The sequence below is a fragment of the Meles meles genome, chromosome 12, assembly GCF_922984935.1.
Source record: "Meles meles chromosome 12, mMelMel3.1 paternal haplotype, whole genome shotgun sequence".
Classification (NCBI taxonomy): domain Eukaryota; kingdom Metazoa; phylum Chordata; class Mammalia; order Carnivora; family Mustelidae; genus Meles; species Meles meles.
Window position 1 is genome coordinate 79590484 of NC_060077.1, and position 16745 is coordinate 79607228.

Consider the following 16745-nt stretch of genomic DNA (forward strand, 5'->3'; position numbering starts at 1 on the left):
AGGCGCCCAAAATATAAAATATTTCAAACATTCCAAGGAGTCTAAAGAAATGAAAGAATTGATAGCCCACATATCCATCATCCCTAATAAAAACAGGGTAACATTTTGCCATTTTTCTTTCTAATGTGTTTCTGTTTAAAGAAAAAAATAAAATAAAGAATAAAATAAACACAATGTAGACCTCCTGTATCCCATTTCCTTCCTCTCCTCTTACCCAAGTTTCATCCATGTTTTTATATTTTTATTGATAACATCCACATGTCTATAAATGTTATGTAGTATGTTGTTTTTAAGCACTGTGTGATTGGTTCCATGCTGTAACAGCCTTTCAAAATATGGTTTTCCCCATTAAACATGGTCCATATAGCTGGCAATTCGTTTCTAATGTTCATAGTGTTTTCCTGAGTGCTTGTGTGCCTTAAATATTAATCCATTAACCACTGGTAGGTAGAACTTGGTTTTTCATTTTTGCAGACGTAGTTGTAACAAACTCCTTGTGTGTGTGTCTTTGCGGAAATGTGTTAGTTTCCAGGGTATAGAGCCAGGAGAGTAATTGTAGGGTTATCAGGTGTATGTATATTCTGATAATGCTACACAGCTTTCCAAAGTGATTTTGCCAGTCTACGCCTCCACTAGTGGAAGAGCGGAGCAGACACCATTAATCAAGACCTTCCCCAACACTTGGTTCTATCAACTTGTCAATTTGCTGTTAAATCCCTGATGAGTATAAGACAGGGTCTGACTACTTCTCTTTTCTTTTCCTGTCTCCCAGTGGGGTTGAGTGTTCTCCATGTGTGTAATGGCCCTTGAACCTTCTCTTTCAGACACTACGGCCCTTGGACCTTCTGTGTCAGAGACTGCCTACCATACCCTTTGCCCGTTCTTCTATGAGTATTTTCCTTGTTATTATTGCTTCTAAGATGTCCTTTCTGTATTGTTGCCTACTTGTGTTGCAAATACTTTCTCCCTATCTGTGACAACATTGTAAGTGATAAATGCTTTACATTTTAATGTAGGCAAATTTACCACTCTTTTCCTTTTGGCTGGCGAATTTTGGGATTTTGTTTACGAAATCCATAGAAATGCTTTTAAAATATTTTCTCCATAGGGGAAAAGGCTCCAGTAAAAATTCCTGATCGAATGCTACAAGTCCTTGGATTCATTGTAAGATGGTTTCGTAAGGTTATAAACAATGTAATACATTTGTAAGGTTCAATGAAAAAAATAGTGCTCCATGGGACAGAGGGGATGATTTCATCTTTCCTGGGGAGCTTTGGCAATGTCTGCATTTTTGTTGTTCTTCAGCGGCCAGAAGCCATGGACGCCGCCGGGCAACATACTACGAGGCAGAAGCAGCTGGGTGGCTCCCTTGCTTAAGTGTTGGGTTCTTGATCTCAACTCAGGTCTCTATCTCAGCGTTGGGAGTTCGACTTCAAGCGCCATGTTCGGCTCCATGCTGGGTGTGGAGCCTACTTAAAAACAAAGCGAAACAAAGAACAAACCCCCCCCAAACCAAACATACTATAGTGTGCGGGATAGCTACACCCTCCCCCATCGAAGAATTATCTAGTAAAAGTCAATAGCAGTCCCCAGGTTGAGAAACTCTGAGTTTGGAATGATCGCTTTGATGGCTGTGTTCTCACAAGGCAGGAACAGTGAGGTACAGAGCGCCACATGGAGGGACTTGGCGTTGTGTCTGGGGCTGTCAGTACTTAGACAAGTAACCCTGGGTCATTCTGTGTTGAACTTGGCAAATACACGGCAGCCGAGTGTGGCAAGTCTACTGGTGGAAACTTGGCGGAGGCTGCCAGACAACCTCATATCTATGCTCAGATCGCAATGCGGGGCGTAGGAGGGGTCGGTGGGGCGCTGCCCAGGCTTCCTCCTCAGGGCCTTATCGCCATGCTGATGAACCCCAACACGCATTATCTGTATTATGCGCCGTTTCAAAAGGTGCACCACATTTTCTGTTCTCAACCAAATTCCGTTTATTTCGTTGTTCATTAAAAAAATCACGTTATCCATCTTGACGTGGTCAAGGTGCTTCTGCTTCTTTCTCTGTAAAATGATGGAATTTGGCAATAGGAGGGGTTCTCCAATGCTGGTCCGTTCGGGCTGCAGAATCACCTGAGGAGCTTTTAACAAACACAGGTCCCCAGGATAAAGGCCGGGGGATTTGCAGGTGGCGTGGGACTCAGCCATCTAAACTCTTCTCAAAAATTCCACAAAACAAACTGAGGGTTGCTGGGGGGAGGGGGGTGGGGAGAGGGTGGTTGGGTTATGGACATGGGGGAGGGTATGTGCTATGGTGAGTTCTGTGAAGTGTGTAAACCTGGTGATTCACAGACCTGTACCTCTGGGGCTAAAAATACATTATACGTTTATAAAAAAAATTTAAAAATTAAAAAAAAAATTCCTAAAGGATTCTAGTAAGTAGCCAACCATGTTTTTGAACCACCAGACCCAGGTCCACTGAATGATAGGACTTGATATCGATATCACAGAGTCTGAATTAATGACACTCACATGCAAACAGCAACTTCTCCAAGACACGCACAATCATTTGGGGGCACTGGCTCCTGAGGCAGCCTCCATTCATGCGCCCATTCCTTTAGGAATTACATGTTCAACGAATGCTTACTTGCTCCTGTCACTGCCAGGCACGCTGCTACGCACTGGGAATACAATATGGACAAAAACAGAGGCAATTTCCGCTCCCTTTGATCCTTCAGTGTCCCAGGTAAGGGTAATAAGAAGAAGCAACGTCACAAATACCTCATTACAACTGAGGTGAGAACCACGAGAACCTGACTCTGACTGGGAGCCTCAGAAGGAATTTCTGAGAAACTAGCCTTAAGCTGAGATTTGAAAGACAATGGCTGTATTTATCGAGGACTATTCCATGGCACATACTGTTCTAGGCTTAGTAGAAACCAAGGCATTTAATCCTAACACAGCACCCTGAGGGAAGTTCTGTTCTCATCCTCACTTACACACACAAAAAATGAGGCACAGGGTAAGTCATTTGCCCAAGGCCACGGCCAGGTGGGGATGCCAAGATATAAACCTGAACAGTGTGAGTCCAGAGCCCACACTCTTAGGTACCATGTTCTGGGGCTTTCAGGATGAGGAGGGCTAACCAGGCAGGGCCTTTAAGAAAAATTCCTTCCAGAAGTTTGACTGTGAGGGGAGGAGAGAGCCAATGGGGAGCTGGAGTGTCATGGGAGTTGTGAGGATAGAAAGACAGCACGTTTGCACTCCTTGCGGATTCTGAGAGGACCTTCTCCTCGACACTTGAAGGAAAATGAGGACCAAGAAGTTTAAGGAAGAGTCTCACACCCAGACCTGGCAAATCGGGGCTCCTTCTCTGCAGCCTCACTTGGTCTCCCTACCTCTCTGCAGAAGGCCCCTTAGCTCCCCCGGGTTCTGCAAACATGCTCAGGAGCTTCACAGAGACCACTGAGACCCTTCCAGAAGCTGGCAGCCTTCTGCATCCATGCAGGGAATGGGATGGACCTGCGTAGTGAGCGCAGGTAATTCTTCCAGCATCAAATGAAGCTCGTGGCCTCACAAATCCTTCTGAAGCATGGAGACGCCCCTTCTTCTTCTTCTTCTTCTTTTTAAAAAGATTTTATTTATTTATTTGACAGAGAGAGATCATAAATAGGCAGAGAGGCAGGCAGAGAGCAAGAGGGAGAAGCAGGCTCCCAGCTGAGCAGAGAGCCCCATGTGGGGCTCGATCGCAGGACCCCGAGATCATGACCCGAGCTGAAGGCAGAGGCTTAACCCACTGAGCCACCCAGGAGCCCCGGAGATGCCCCTTCTTGGGAAATGTCTTAATTTACAGAGAGGGACCTGAGACAAATGTGCTTCAAGCCTGTCACGTGTCTTCATCTTCTATCCTTCAGTGCCTTCTCTTGGGAATGTTGGAGAAATAGATCAGCCACTCATTACATTCAAAACATCCCAAATATTGTGCTCCGTCGTAGGCCTCATGTCTGGAGGCTTGGTTGGTGAAGTAACTAGCCCAGGTCCCGAGATCTGATTTGGAGCTGCTGCTTGCTACAAGGCAAGGAAGCGGGTGTAGTGATCGCCCTGACGAGGACAACGAGACTGAGCGTATCTGGGTCTAAGCAAGTACCAGCGGCGTTTCACCGGGGAGCAGCGGGAAAGGAGGTGACAGAGGGGCCGGATGGGAATGGCGGCAGCCGCCTCTGCCTGCGAGGCTGCGGGGAAGCCACGCAACTGCCGGACACTAGAGAGAACACGAGGGCGCTCTCTCCGCTCTGGAAATGGGTTCGCTGCAGAGAGCTGCTCCTCCCCTAGACTGTGCCCTCCCAGCTGGGAGTCCGGGAGTCGCGTCCTCTCAGCCTCCTTCGGGCGAGGAGGGGCTGCTGAGCCGTGGTCTCCCGCCTTCTGGTGTCCAGCTGCCGGCCTTCTGCCTCAGCATGGTAGTTTCTGGGATGACAAACGGGATGCTCTTAGGGCACAACCCACTCTGCTCTTGGATGTGACTGTTTCTCAGGGGAACCCGAGGCTGCACAAACCTGGCATATGGCGTCCTGCGGCTGGAGGCTCCACACCTTGCAGGAGGAGAGTAAGGGGTCAGACACCTCCACCCATGGTGTCTGCCACCTGAGCAACTGCAGGACCAGAAGCTCGAGCTTGCCTTGCTGGCCCCTCTTCCTCTGGCCCCACAGTGCCCCCTCATCCACAAGGCCATCGACCAGGAGGCATGCTGGCTGCCTGGGGAGAGTCTGGCTGACATCCGCGGAGGCGCCATCTTGCTCACCTGACGACGAAGAGCTTCCTATGCGGTGCCGCTCTGTGCGGACAGTCACATGGGACACAATTACTGTCACACTTGGGACTCATTCTGCGAGGATCTTATGTACAACTCTCTCCCAGGAGTTGTCAACTGTTCCCCTGGCCTCGCTCCTTCTAGCCGGGCAGCCAGATGTTCAGCTGCTGCGCAGGAATTAGTGAAGAGCCGGGCCTCTGACCCTATCTCCTTTCAGGAACCCAAAGCTCTGCTCGTTGCAAAGACTCCTCTGTCCTATAGGGCTACTCCGTCTTCTGTCTTGTTGGAGACTGTTGTGTGGAAACTTCTGAAAACGAGACTCAACTTCTTCTCAGTCAGCTGATGTATGATGGCGAGGTTAAGGCACACGGCTACCGACGTCTCAGGGCCAGGTAGTCTGTCTTCGACAGGTGCAGCAGCAAGTTAGGAGCTCTTTCGCAAGAGAAGACTATTAATAGCCAGAGAGAGCTTGGCTTTGAATCCTGACCTCTGGGGCTTATTAGGGCTTGTCACGAGCTCCACAGGGCATCTTGGGCTGTTCCAGGGGCTCGGAATACCAGCAGATCACTTGGGTCCCAGGGGCCAAGTGGCAAGCTAGATCCCTGGGGGACCCTCTCTTGCTCCGAACTTCCAGGAACAGCTCTCAAAGGCACACCTCAGAACCACGAGAGCTGCTTCCTCTTCTGTGACCAGAAAGTCGCCTGTCAGCATGGGTACTCAGCTTTGCAGCTGCTAACCCCCAAGCCACGCTTCTGCTGCCATGTTTTGGAAGCCAGTAGAGCTAGGAACTGGCCGTGATCAGGAAGCCAACACAGTCAGAAACAGCCATGACCAGAAAGCTTCCCAAGAGAACCGGACGTGTCCAAGAGGTTTTCCAGAAGATACTACAGAAGCAGCAGAGGTTTCGTGTTTACCTCACTTCTGCCTTCCAGATCTCACCCAAAATACCTGTTTGACAGAATCTAAGTTATAGTCACTACCTGTGTTAACATACTAGGGCTGCTGTAACAAAACACCAAAGCCTGTGGGGCTTAAACAACAGACATTTATTTTTTATTTACTGATTTTCTTCAATCGAGGGATAACTGACCTATAGTAATGTATCAGTTTCAGGTGCACCATATAGAGATTTGACGTCTGTATAGATTGTGAAATGATCACCACAAGAAGTCTAGTTAACAACCATCTCCTCACATAGCTACATTTTTTTCTTTGCGGTGAGAAATTTTTTAAAAAAGATAGATTTATTTATTAATTTATCCCTTTACGTGTGAGGTGAGGGGTAGAGACTCTCGAGCACACCCCGCTGACATCGAGACAGCGTGATGCAGGGCTCTGTCTCACAACCCTGAGGTCATGACCTGAGCCTACCAAGAGTCAGACACTTAACCAACTGCGCCACCCAGGCGCCTCTCTCGTGGTGAGAACTTTTTAAAGGTCTCTTCAATTTAGCAATTCTCAAATATTCAATCCAGTAACGGACGTTTCTTTCCTCCCAGTTCTGGAAGCTGGAAATTCAAGATGGAAGGGTGGCCAGACTGGTTTCTCCTGAGGCCTCCCCCTCAGCTGCGGCTTGTGGGTGGCCATCTTGCCAGGCTCTCACCTGGCCTCTGCGTGCACACCTCTGGCCTCTCTCCCTTTTCTTTTTTAAAAGATTTTATTTATTTATTTGACAGATAGAGATCACAAGTAGGGAGAGAGGCAGGCAGGCAGAGAGAGAGAGAGGAGGAGGAAGTAGGCTCCCTGCCAAGCAGAGAGCTCGATGCGGGGCTTGATCCCAGGACCCCGGGATCATGACCTGAGCGACAGGCAGAGGCTTTAACCCACTGAGCCACCCAGGTGCTCCCTCTCTCCCTTTTCTTGTAAGGACACGAATTCTGTTGGATGAGGGCCTCGCGCTGATGCCCCCATGCAACCTTAATTACATCTTTAAAGCCCTGTCTGTGAATGCAGTCCCACGAGGGGGTTAGGGCTTCAACCTGTGAATTCTTGGGAACGTAATTCAGCCCCTCCAAGGACGCTAGCTGCAAATGAAGCAAAGGAAGGTAACGTTTGGCTTTCTAGACGCCACAGAACAATTGCTGGAGATGGAGAGGGATCATTCCGGCCAGTCCCCTGCCTCTCACCCACAGCTGCTGGGAGGAGTCGCCGGTCAGGGGCCTCCAGCCGGTGAGCCTGGAGCCCCGCCTGGGTCACAGTGCATCAGCATCCCACCTGGAGCACCCTCCAGGCGCACCCCAGCTTTCTCCGGGCTCCGCACAGATGTGAGGTAAAGCAGCCTCATTTTTCCTGGGCTCAGGGAATGTTCAGTTGGGACCCAAGAACATTGGGACCCAAGAACATCCTTTCGGCTAGCAGTGTTGAACCTAACCTCCTCCACCACCCTTTGGAAGTAGGTAAGTGGACTGGGAACCACGCTAACCCTCTCCTCACGTTTCCTGTCATGCGCTGGGGCTTCGGGTGCACCTGCAGGAATCCACGGTCCCTTCAACTTCTCGTCTCTTTGAAGTAGACACTATTCCTAGCCCTGCTTTTGGTCTCAGGAGCCCTCTCCACCTTCAAAATTACTTGGGGCCCCACAGAGCCTTTGTTTATTGTGTGGGTTCTAGCCGTTAATAGTCACTGTTAGAAACTAAATGGAAATTAAAATGGAAGAAAATTTTAAACACTTCTTTACTCACGTATTCAAACATAACGTATTACATACCGGCACAACGTATTTTTATGGAGAATATCTTTAATTTCAAAACCAAAAGTAAGAGTAAGAGGAATGTCATTGTGTTTCAGTTTTGAAATCTCTTTAATGTCCAGCTTAATACATCTGTTTCTTTTCTATCTGCTAGTACTTTCCGTCTGCTGCAAGGTGGTACATCGTGGAGATTCTGGAATTCTCCAGTGTTTACTCACGAGGGACTGAGAGAGTAAAAAAAAGAAATAGTGTCTTGCTATTAAAAAATAGTTTCGACATTGTGGGTCCCCTGGAAGGCTCTCAGGGTCTCAGGGTGTTGTGGGGGGGGGGAGGTGGAACCCAAATTATACTGTGAGAATTACTGCTCGAAGTCAGCATGTAAATGAATGCCTGGTGTGTAGCCTGCCTAAAAGAGGAGCTCCATGGTGAAGCCCGACCCCAACAGCTTCCGAGCAGGAATTGCTCATTTACAACAATGAAGAACGTGGTAAGATACCCACCCAAGGTTTAGAGGAGTGTGAAAAGAAGTAGAGAAAAGGAGAGACAAGACAAGTGGAGTACCCTTGGGTGAGAATCAGAAATAAAAACGGCACTTTCCTACATAATATTGGAAATCTCTAAAAGAGGACAGCACAGAACCGAGCCAGAATGACAGCATCTGGAGCTCTCGGCTAGAGAATGCTCGAAGGAAGGCAGGCAAAGGGGAGGCAAAGTGTATCAGCTGGGCATCTGAGATGAGTGAAGAGAAGAGGTTTGTCTTCCATTTTTTTAAAAACGATTTTTATTTATTTATTTGACAGAGATCACAATAGGCAGAGAGGCAGGCAGAGGGGAAGCAGGCTCCCTGCTGAGCAGAGAGCCCCATGCGGGGCTCGATCCCAGGGCCCCGAGACCATGACCTGAGCCGAAGGCAGAGGCTCAACCCACTGAGCCACCCAGGCGCCCTCCATTTTGTTTTAAGTAGTTTCAGAATTCAGAACTGGAAGGGACTGTAGTGGTTCTCTCTTCCATGAAGGCATCTTACAGCCCGAAGCTGAAGCTCAGAGAGGTTGTTACCCCTCCGGGTTCACACACCTGTTGGTCCCAAAAGCTGTTCTTCCTGCTCGGCCGTATGAGCAGGACAGAAGAGCAAAATAAACCCCTCTGGCTCTCTCCCTCTCTTTCCTTACGTGTGCCCATACGCAGACAACATACACATGTTCATGGGTTTTGGTTTTTTTTTTTTTTCCCCATTACTTTCCAGATTTCCTATTAACGAAGTCTAGGGAAATCAGGATGGCCTGCCTCGGTTTCTCTTGGCTCCTTTGTGAGCATAACATGATGCAGTGACAGCCATAGCAACAGCCTCAGGCCTGTGGAAGCATCTGTGTTGTAGCCAACTTCCAACCACCCTTCGCCCTTTGGTGAGAAAGTGAGTTCTGGTCTCTGCTCCCTTTCAGTAGAAGGAAGAGATGGGCAGATGTAAAAGTTTTCATTTGCTATGCGTTCAGGCGGCCACAAGAGGGCAGCACCTGAAAGGGCAGTGCAGGGTCCTTTGGAAACTCGCCAGAAACTTTCTAGGAAAACTGTAGCCTTGCTCAACCGCCGATTAGAAGAATCTGAGTATTCATGGTTTCCTCTTAAATGGCTTCCTACTAGGAAAATTAGACCATTATCCTGAGGACCGGAATAAGGTTGCCACCGAATCCTTTTGGAAATGTATCTGTTATTTCTAATCTAATCTACTTGTAATTTTCAACTGAAAATAACTTATAATCTTAGCGATTTCCATTGCCTTGTTTCTGAGGAAGTTGAAATGAACCTAACATTTCATTTATTTTTCCAATTGTTAAGACGAGGACTGTCTGACCTCAGAGTTCTGGATCTTTAACACCCAGTGCTTCAGAAAAATGCCCAAATGTGCCCTCTCCACCTCCCCCCACCCAAGCTGAGGGATGGTGCTGGCTCCTTGGGGACAGAACTCCTTGGCAAGCACAGGCATTCCTGGATCAGAGGCCAGCTGGGCCGACTGCTCAGCCCCAGTCCGGTGTGGGGGTTTCAGGACCTGTGATCTGATGTGACTGTGGGGCGGGCCCAGAGATATCACGAACCTGAAGACAGACCTGGAACCCGATCCCCTTGGGAGTGAGGGAAGGTCTGAGTGCAGAGTGACTTGGTGGCCCTGGCTGAGGCAGAGCCCAGGGAAGTTTCTGTAAGTCTTTATCTCCAGCGTCAGCCCACAGACCCGCAGCACCTGGGAGCTTGTTAGAAACGCGCAGGCTCTGTTTCCACCCCAGACCAGCAGTGTTGGAGCCTTGGCGGCTCGGGCCCGGCAGTCAGTGCTGCAGCGGGGCCTCCAGATAATTCTGATAAACGCGCAAGCTTGAGAAGCAGCAAAACAGCATTTCAGTGGCAATGTTCCTGGTTGCCAAGCCAGGGGAAGCTTGAAGTAAATTCTAGAGGAAACATGGGAGAGAATATAGGAAAAAGAATAAAAACAGGAGAGAGACATTCTCAAGCAGGCGTAGAATGGAAGGGCTTCTCCTGCCCCGCCGGGGTGTGTGAGAGACACACCTGCTCCGTGGTATGGTCAGCAACTTCTTACCTGTCTAGAGCTTTCCACTCTCCTATGTCAGATTTATTTGGCTAAAAACAACTTTTGTGGCGGTGACCTTTTATTCAGCTAATATCACTCCCCTCACTGCCTCCAAAGCACACAGAGAAATTGGACGGCTGATGAAAATCTTTCAAGTCCACTAAATACTAAAGCCTTCCCAAACACTGTGTACTTTTCAGAGAGAGTTTCTTTTTATTGGGATTTCGGATTATTGAAAGGTTATCTGTGTCCTGTTCCTAGAGGCATCAGAATAAAACAAAAGAGAGAGGAACATATCGTGATGTGCGTTGTATGCTGTCCTCCCTCAGCTAGCTGCGCACGTCCGACCACCGTGTGGGCCGGAAGAATCTGAAGTCATTCCAGAAAGTACCACCATGAGCCCGGGAGCCTGAAGCTGATGCGGTGGGTTGCTCAGCAGCTCTCCTCAGAATGAGAAAGTTCTCCCGTGTGAAGCGATTCCTTCCAGATTTCTGAAGCCCCAGCTGTGGGAGGTGCATGTGATGGCCTCGTGCCTCAGTTTCCCTTTCCGGACAATGAGAACTTCAGGGCCTCAGGACCTCTGACAGCCATATGGCCCTTCTGCCCAACTCTTCATTCTCTCTTCTCCTGTTGCCCGCCTTGCTCTATTCTGTGTCACGGCTATCTCCGCTCCTTGAAATTTCTGCTCTAATCCACATATTTTGTGCTGTTCCACAATGTTAAATTAATATTCATTCAATCCAGCAAGCTGCTTGCCTGTCTTTTTTGAGCCTCATGAAATCTTTGCCTTGAGGTATATAGAGTTAGAAGTCCTGGTTTTCAATCTCTAAGCAAGCCTTAGTTTCCTCATCTGTAAGGTGCTTACCACATGCCAGACAGGAATGTCTCCTTAATCCTCATAACAACCCTTTGAACTAGGTAGTAAACAGGCCCTCGAAGTAGACACTATCAATATCCTTGTTTTGTAGTTGAGGGAAATGAGGTTCAGAGAAGTTGAGTGAGTTCCCCAAGATCACACAGCTCTGAAATTGACAGAGGCAGTGTTCCAGTCAGGCAACTGACCCCATAGGCAGTGCCCTCAGGGAGTCTCATTATTAACACTGGCTCTTCCTGCCTTGCAATTTTGTTATAAGAAGGAAATGAGGGATGCCTGGGTGCCTCAGTTAGTCAAGCGGTTGCCTTCGGCTCAGGTCATGATCTCAGGGTCCTGGGATTGAGTCCCTCATCCGGTTCCCTGCTTGTGGGGAATCTGCTTCTCCCTCTGCCTGCCATTCCCCCTGCTTGTGCTCTCTCTCTCTGACAAATAAATAAAATCTAAAAAAAGAAAAAGAAAGGAAATGAGACAGCATGTGTAAGAAAATTTGAAAAAGTAAAACCCCATAAAAAGGGCGGGAAGTGTGTTCTATTTTTTTCAAGCTGGTGGGAGACACCGCAACCAACCTCCCTGTCCAGTTTCTGTTCCGGTTCAAGTTGTCTCATCGTACAACTTCACCAAAGTGGTCAAATAAGAGGGAACGAGAAGAAAATGATTTTAGAAGTCTGAAGCTCCAGGTCACAGACAGCAGTCGCAGGATGAATGGAACTGCAGGCTGGTGAGGCGCGGAACAATAAGACAGACGTCCCACCCCCACTGAGCCACGGACCCCACCCACAGAGGAAAAACCAGAGCCTGTGATGCTGCAGGGACGCAGCAGAATCTGTCTCCATGGCTTTCCCTCAGCCAATGGGGCTGCTTCTCCCACTTAGCAGTCTTTCTTCTCCATTCCCATCTCTCCCACTGTGATTCCCTCTAGCTTCATGCTTTCGTCCCCTCGTTGTGAGAGAGACTGCTGTTTGTGCACCCACATCCACTCTCTCCTTTGTCCCTAACAGCGGACACTTAATAGCCAGGCATGTGTCTGCCCATGGGGATGCCATTTCCCAGCCTCCCTTGCAGGTGGGTCTGGATGTGTTGCTGTGGGTTGATCAACTAACCAATGTCCTGCTGTGGTGGGGGACGTTCATAAGGGGGGGGGGGTATACACGTGTAGGGAAGGGGGTGTATGAGCAGTCTCTGTCTCTTCACTCAGCGTTGCTGGGCATCTGGAACTGTTCTCATGAAGTCCTTTAAAAGAAGGAACATACATTCTCAATTCAGAAAACTCAGACTAACGACGGGAAAGGAAAAGAAACAAAACAAAGAAGGAAAATCACTCGCAATTCTACTCTCCCAAGCCGGGGAAAGATGACTCTTAACATTTTGGAGTATAAACCTCCAGGATTTTTTTTTTTTTTTCCTAAAAAAAAAAAAAAAAAAAAGTGTTCACTTTTCCCTCTGCACAAATTTAAATGTTTAAACTGGCTTCCAGAATAACTTCATCACTTTGTGTCTTAATATATCTGCGTTGTCATTGTTGATTTTTACATTACAAATGATAACTCTGAAAGCCCGTGATAAGAAAAGTTTTTCCTTTGGTATTTAAAACAAACAAACAAAAAAAGTGGGTTCACATAAAAAAGAAAAAAAAAATCCCTCAGTAATGGCATGCATATAAGAAAAGGTTGCTATCTAAAAAAAGCCTTTTAATATAGTTTACTGGAAATTCACATCTATTTATGTGCCAATGCACATATTACTTTAAAAAAAAGACTTTATTTATTTATTTGAGAGAGAGAGAAAGAGACTGAGAGAATGAGTTCAGGGAGAGAAAGAGAAGCAGACCCCCTGCAGAACAGGGAGCCCAACTTGGACTTGAACCCAGGACCCTGGGATCATGACCTGAGTTGAAGGCAGGTGCTTAACCCAGGTGCCTCCATATACGTGTTTTTGTATTCCTGACTCAACAATTGGAGACAGACATATTGTTTGCCTTATAAAATCCAGGCAGAGGCTGCCTGATGGCTGGCCCTGTGGGCAGAGATGAGCTAGGTGCTTATGAAGGCAGCAACACTGACCTCATCTCTTCTGTTACTGGACTCCTCCCAAGTTCAGACACAAACCAGCTCTGAAAGAATGCAGTTTCCCAGCGTTTCCCTGGCTGTCGAGCTTACATTACTTCTATGCCATGTCCTCTTAAAACGTACGTATGCTCTATGCATCACAGAAGGACAAGACACCTAACTCTTTAACGTGTAGACCAGCAGGGACCTGTGCCTGGACCTCAGATGTGGGCAGAAGGAAACAATTTCTTTCTATCCCCCTCCTTGAGTGTGATCAGTAGCTAATGATCAATTTCCGATGTGGCCTGTTCTGGTTCGCCGCTACAGAAAGAGAACTTTAACTTGCTACTGTGAACAGGGAGAGTGGGTTTAGTTAAGCTGACTGGGGGATGCTTTCCAGAGGGGCGGGGGGAAGGTGGCAATTTAATCAGGTGCAGAAGTGAGCCTGTTTAAGGAGTTGACATGGACTGAGGACATACTGTACACCTGAAGATGTGTTAATCCCTTTAGATGGATTTTTAAAAATATTTATTTATTTGAGAGAGAGAGAGAGAGAGCGTGTGCGCACAGGGGGAGGGTTACATGGAGAGGGAGACAAGCAGACTCCCTGCTGAATAAGGCTTGATTCCAGGACCCTGTGATCATGACTTGAGCTGAAATCGAGAGCCAGATGCTTAACTGACTGAGCCTCCCAGGTGCCCCTAGATGGATTATTTTACTTGACTGAACCTAAAGGCACTACTATTAATTCCATAATGTAGTTGAGCAAAGTGATACTCAGGTTAAGTGACTTGCCCAAGGCCATACAGCTGGTAACTGACAGGTAAGTGGTTGAACCAAGGTCAGCTGATTCCTGGGCCTTTGCCCCTAATCAGCACTCGAAGAACAGAATGCAGTTGTTGGGCAGGGACTCCAGGTCCTGACAAAGGAGATGCAATGACGGAACAGAGGCTGCAGCCCTTTGAGTAACCCCGGTCCACCTGATACTTGCCCCTTGGCTAGAGGGATATCGCCCTCCCTGACCCCCTCCAGCAGCAAGCTCACAGGGCTCTCTCAACCCTTCCATGGCCTAATGCGCTCCTTGGTGTTCCAAAGAGAGGGCTCAGTGCCAGTGACCAGTGGGGGACCGGGCCCCTGGGGCATGTCCGGCCAATGAACAAGATAAATCCATTTGAACTCTCCCTTCCCTGCAAATGTCTCCAAGGAGAGTGGGAGAGAGGGGAGCCTTCCACACAGGCCCGGGGACTCTTTGTGACCTCAGAAGGCTGCTGCTGGGACACCTGACCATTGGTTTTTGGGCCAGGGGACTTAATCCGCATGGGGGGAAAGAACTAGGAACCAAAACTTGAGACTTGACATCATGATGTTAATTTTTTTTTTTTTTTAAAGGACATGAACGCTGAAATCTGAGGTCCGAGTCCCAAGCCTTGACTCCTGGACGCATGTCTTACTCCTCCAGTGACAGAATACACTCCTAGAAGGTGAACTATCTCTTCTCCTTCAGTTATATACTCTTACCCCATCTCAACACCCAGAATCTCTCCAGTTCATTAAATGGCACTGGGCAGCTCCTTTCAAGTTGGTCTTTATCTTTTATACGCGCGTCAGTGGCTTCCGTATGAGCTTCATAGGGCTGCTGTAACAAATGCCACACCCGGGGGACTTCAGCACTGGAAGTTATTGTCTCAGTCCTGGAGGCCAGAAGTCCAAGATCAAGGTGTCCACAAGTCCTGAGGGTCATGAGGGAGGATCAGTTCCGTGCCAATCTCCTTGCTCCTGGAAGTGCACTGGCTGTCTTTGGGGCTCTTTGTCTTCTGCTGGATCACCCCAATTTCTGCCTTCATCTTCACAAGGCATTCTTCCTGCGTGCATGTCTGTGTCAAATTTCCCCAAATGTATAAGGACACCAGTCCTATTGGATTAGGGACCCATCCAACTCCAGTGTGATATCCTCTCCTCGTGATCCCATTTCCAAATAAGGCTGCATGCCGAGGTCCCCAGGGGGTCAGGACTTCAACATATGAATTCTAGGGGAGCAAGAGGATACCTTTCTTTCTTTTTTTAAAGATTTTTTAAAAAGATTTATTTATTTAATTTTAAAGTTTTTTAAATATTTTATTTATTTATTTGACAGAGAGAGAGGTCACAAGTAGGCAGAGAGGCAGGCAGAGAGAGAGGGAGAAACAGGCTCCCCACTGAGGAGAGAGCCTGATGTGGGGCTCGATCCCAGGACCCTGAGATCATGACCTGAGCCAAAGGCAGAGGCTTAAACCACTGAGCCACCCAGGCGCCCTTAAAGTTTTTTTAAAGGAAGGGATTCTTCTTTTTCCCTTTTTAAAGATTTTATTTATTATTTGTTTGACAGAGCACACAAGCAGAGGGAGGAGCAGAAGAGGGAGAAGCAGACTCCCTGCTGAGCAAGGATCCGGATGTGGGGTTCAATCCCAGGACCCTAAGATCATGACCTGAGCCAAAGGCAGAGGCTTCACCGACCGAGCCACCCAGGTGCCCCAAGATTTTATTTATATATCTATTCATTTGAGAGAGGGAGAGTACAAGCAGGGCAGGCAGAAGCAGAGAGAGAGGGAGAAGCAGGCTCCCCACAGAGCAGGACCCTGCGATCATGACCTGAGCCAAAGGCAGACGTTTAACCGACTGAGCCACCCAGGTGCCCCCAAAAGGCACCTCCAGAGGATTTCTGGGAGAGGATTATCCACTGTGGAAGAGGATGTCATAAAAGCTATCTTTAACAAAAATGAAGGGACTGCTATCCAAAAGACAGTTGCCATTCAAGACAGTGACATGTAAAATTATCCCCCAAGCACACCATTCTCCTCACATCGAGAGACGCCACAGCCAGCCCCGGCAGGGACCCGAGTGTGCGTTCATCCTCCAAGCCCACCATTAGTTCAGTACCTTTTGATAAGGTGGGAGAAACCGCTGCTGTGGTGAGAATTTGCTTCCCCCTTCACTCCGGCTCCGTTGTCTCCAAGCCAGCAGCAGGAAGGTCCTTTTCTCCTCTCCCTGCTGGTAAGGGCCGGGTCTCAGCATCTCCACCACGGACCTACTCAGGTGTGCAGCAAGGCACAGCAGAGCCCTGCAGAGGGGAGCACAGCTTCTCTGGTATGTCTCACATGGGATTTCTAACCCGCCCTGTCGTTTGGATGTCCTCTGAAATGCAGTGCGCCTTCAGCAGAACAGGTCCATGGGATGGAACATCGCTGATGTCTCCTGGAAATGCCCCTTTCTCAAAATCCAATCAGTGGAGCTGTTGGGGCCCAATGAGAGATGATTTGAAAGTGGCTGGGACCCTGCGGGTGACCGGGAGGCTTATGCACACGAGTCTGCTTCCAATTCCGCCCATATGGGCTGGCTGAGTGCTGGGGGTGGAGTGGACCACGGAGAAGGCTGTGTCCATCGCCTCCCAGCATCGCTACCTGTGCCCTCCCTGCCAGGCAGGTGCACTTACCCACCTCCCATCTCCATCATCTTGACCATTCCCCAAGAAAGAGCTCTAGAAAAGTTCCTCTGAGGGGCTTGATGTCTGCCTTAGGGTCAAGGCTTTCTGGTTTTTGACTTCCAAGGGTCATTTGTCTTCGACAACAATGCATGCAATATTGCAATATTGCATTCAGGCTATGGCCAGACTTCTCCTCGATTCCTGACCTGCTTTTCCTGAACCTCTGGGAAGTCCAGCTGGCCTCCTTATCTAGGATTCCTATTGTTTCTCAATCCCTGATGGCCCTGCCTTCCTCCCCAGT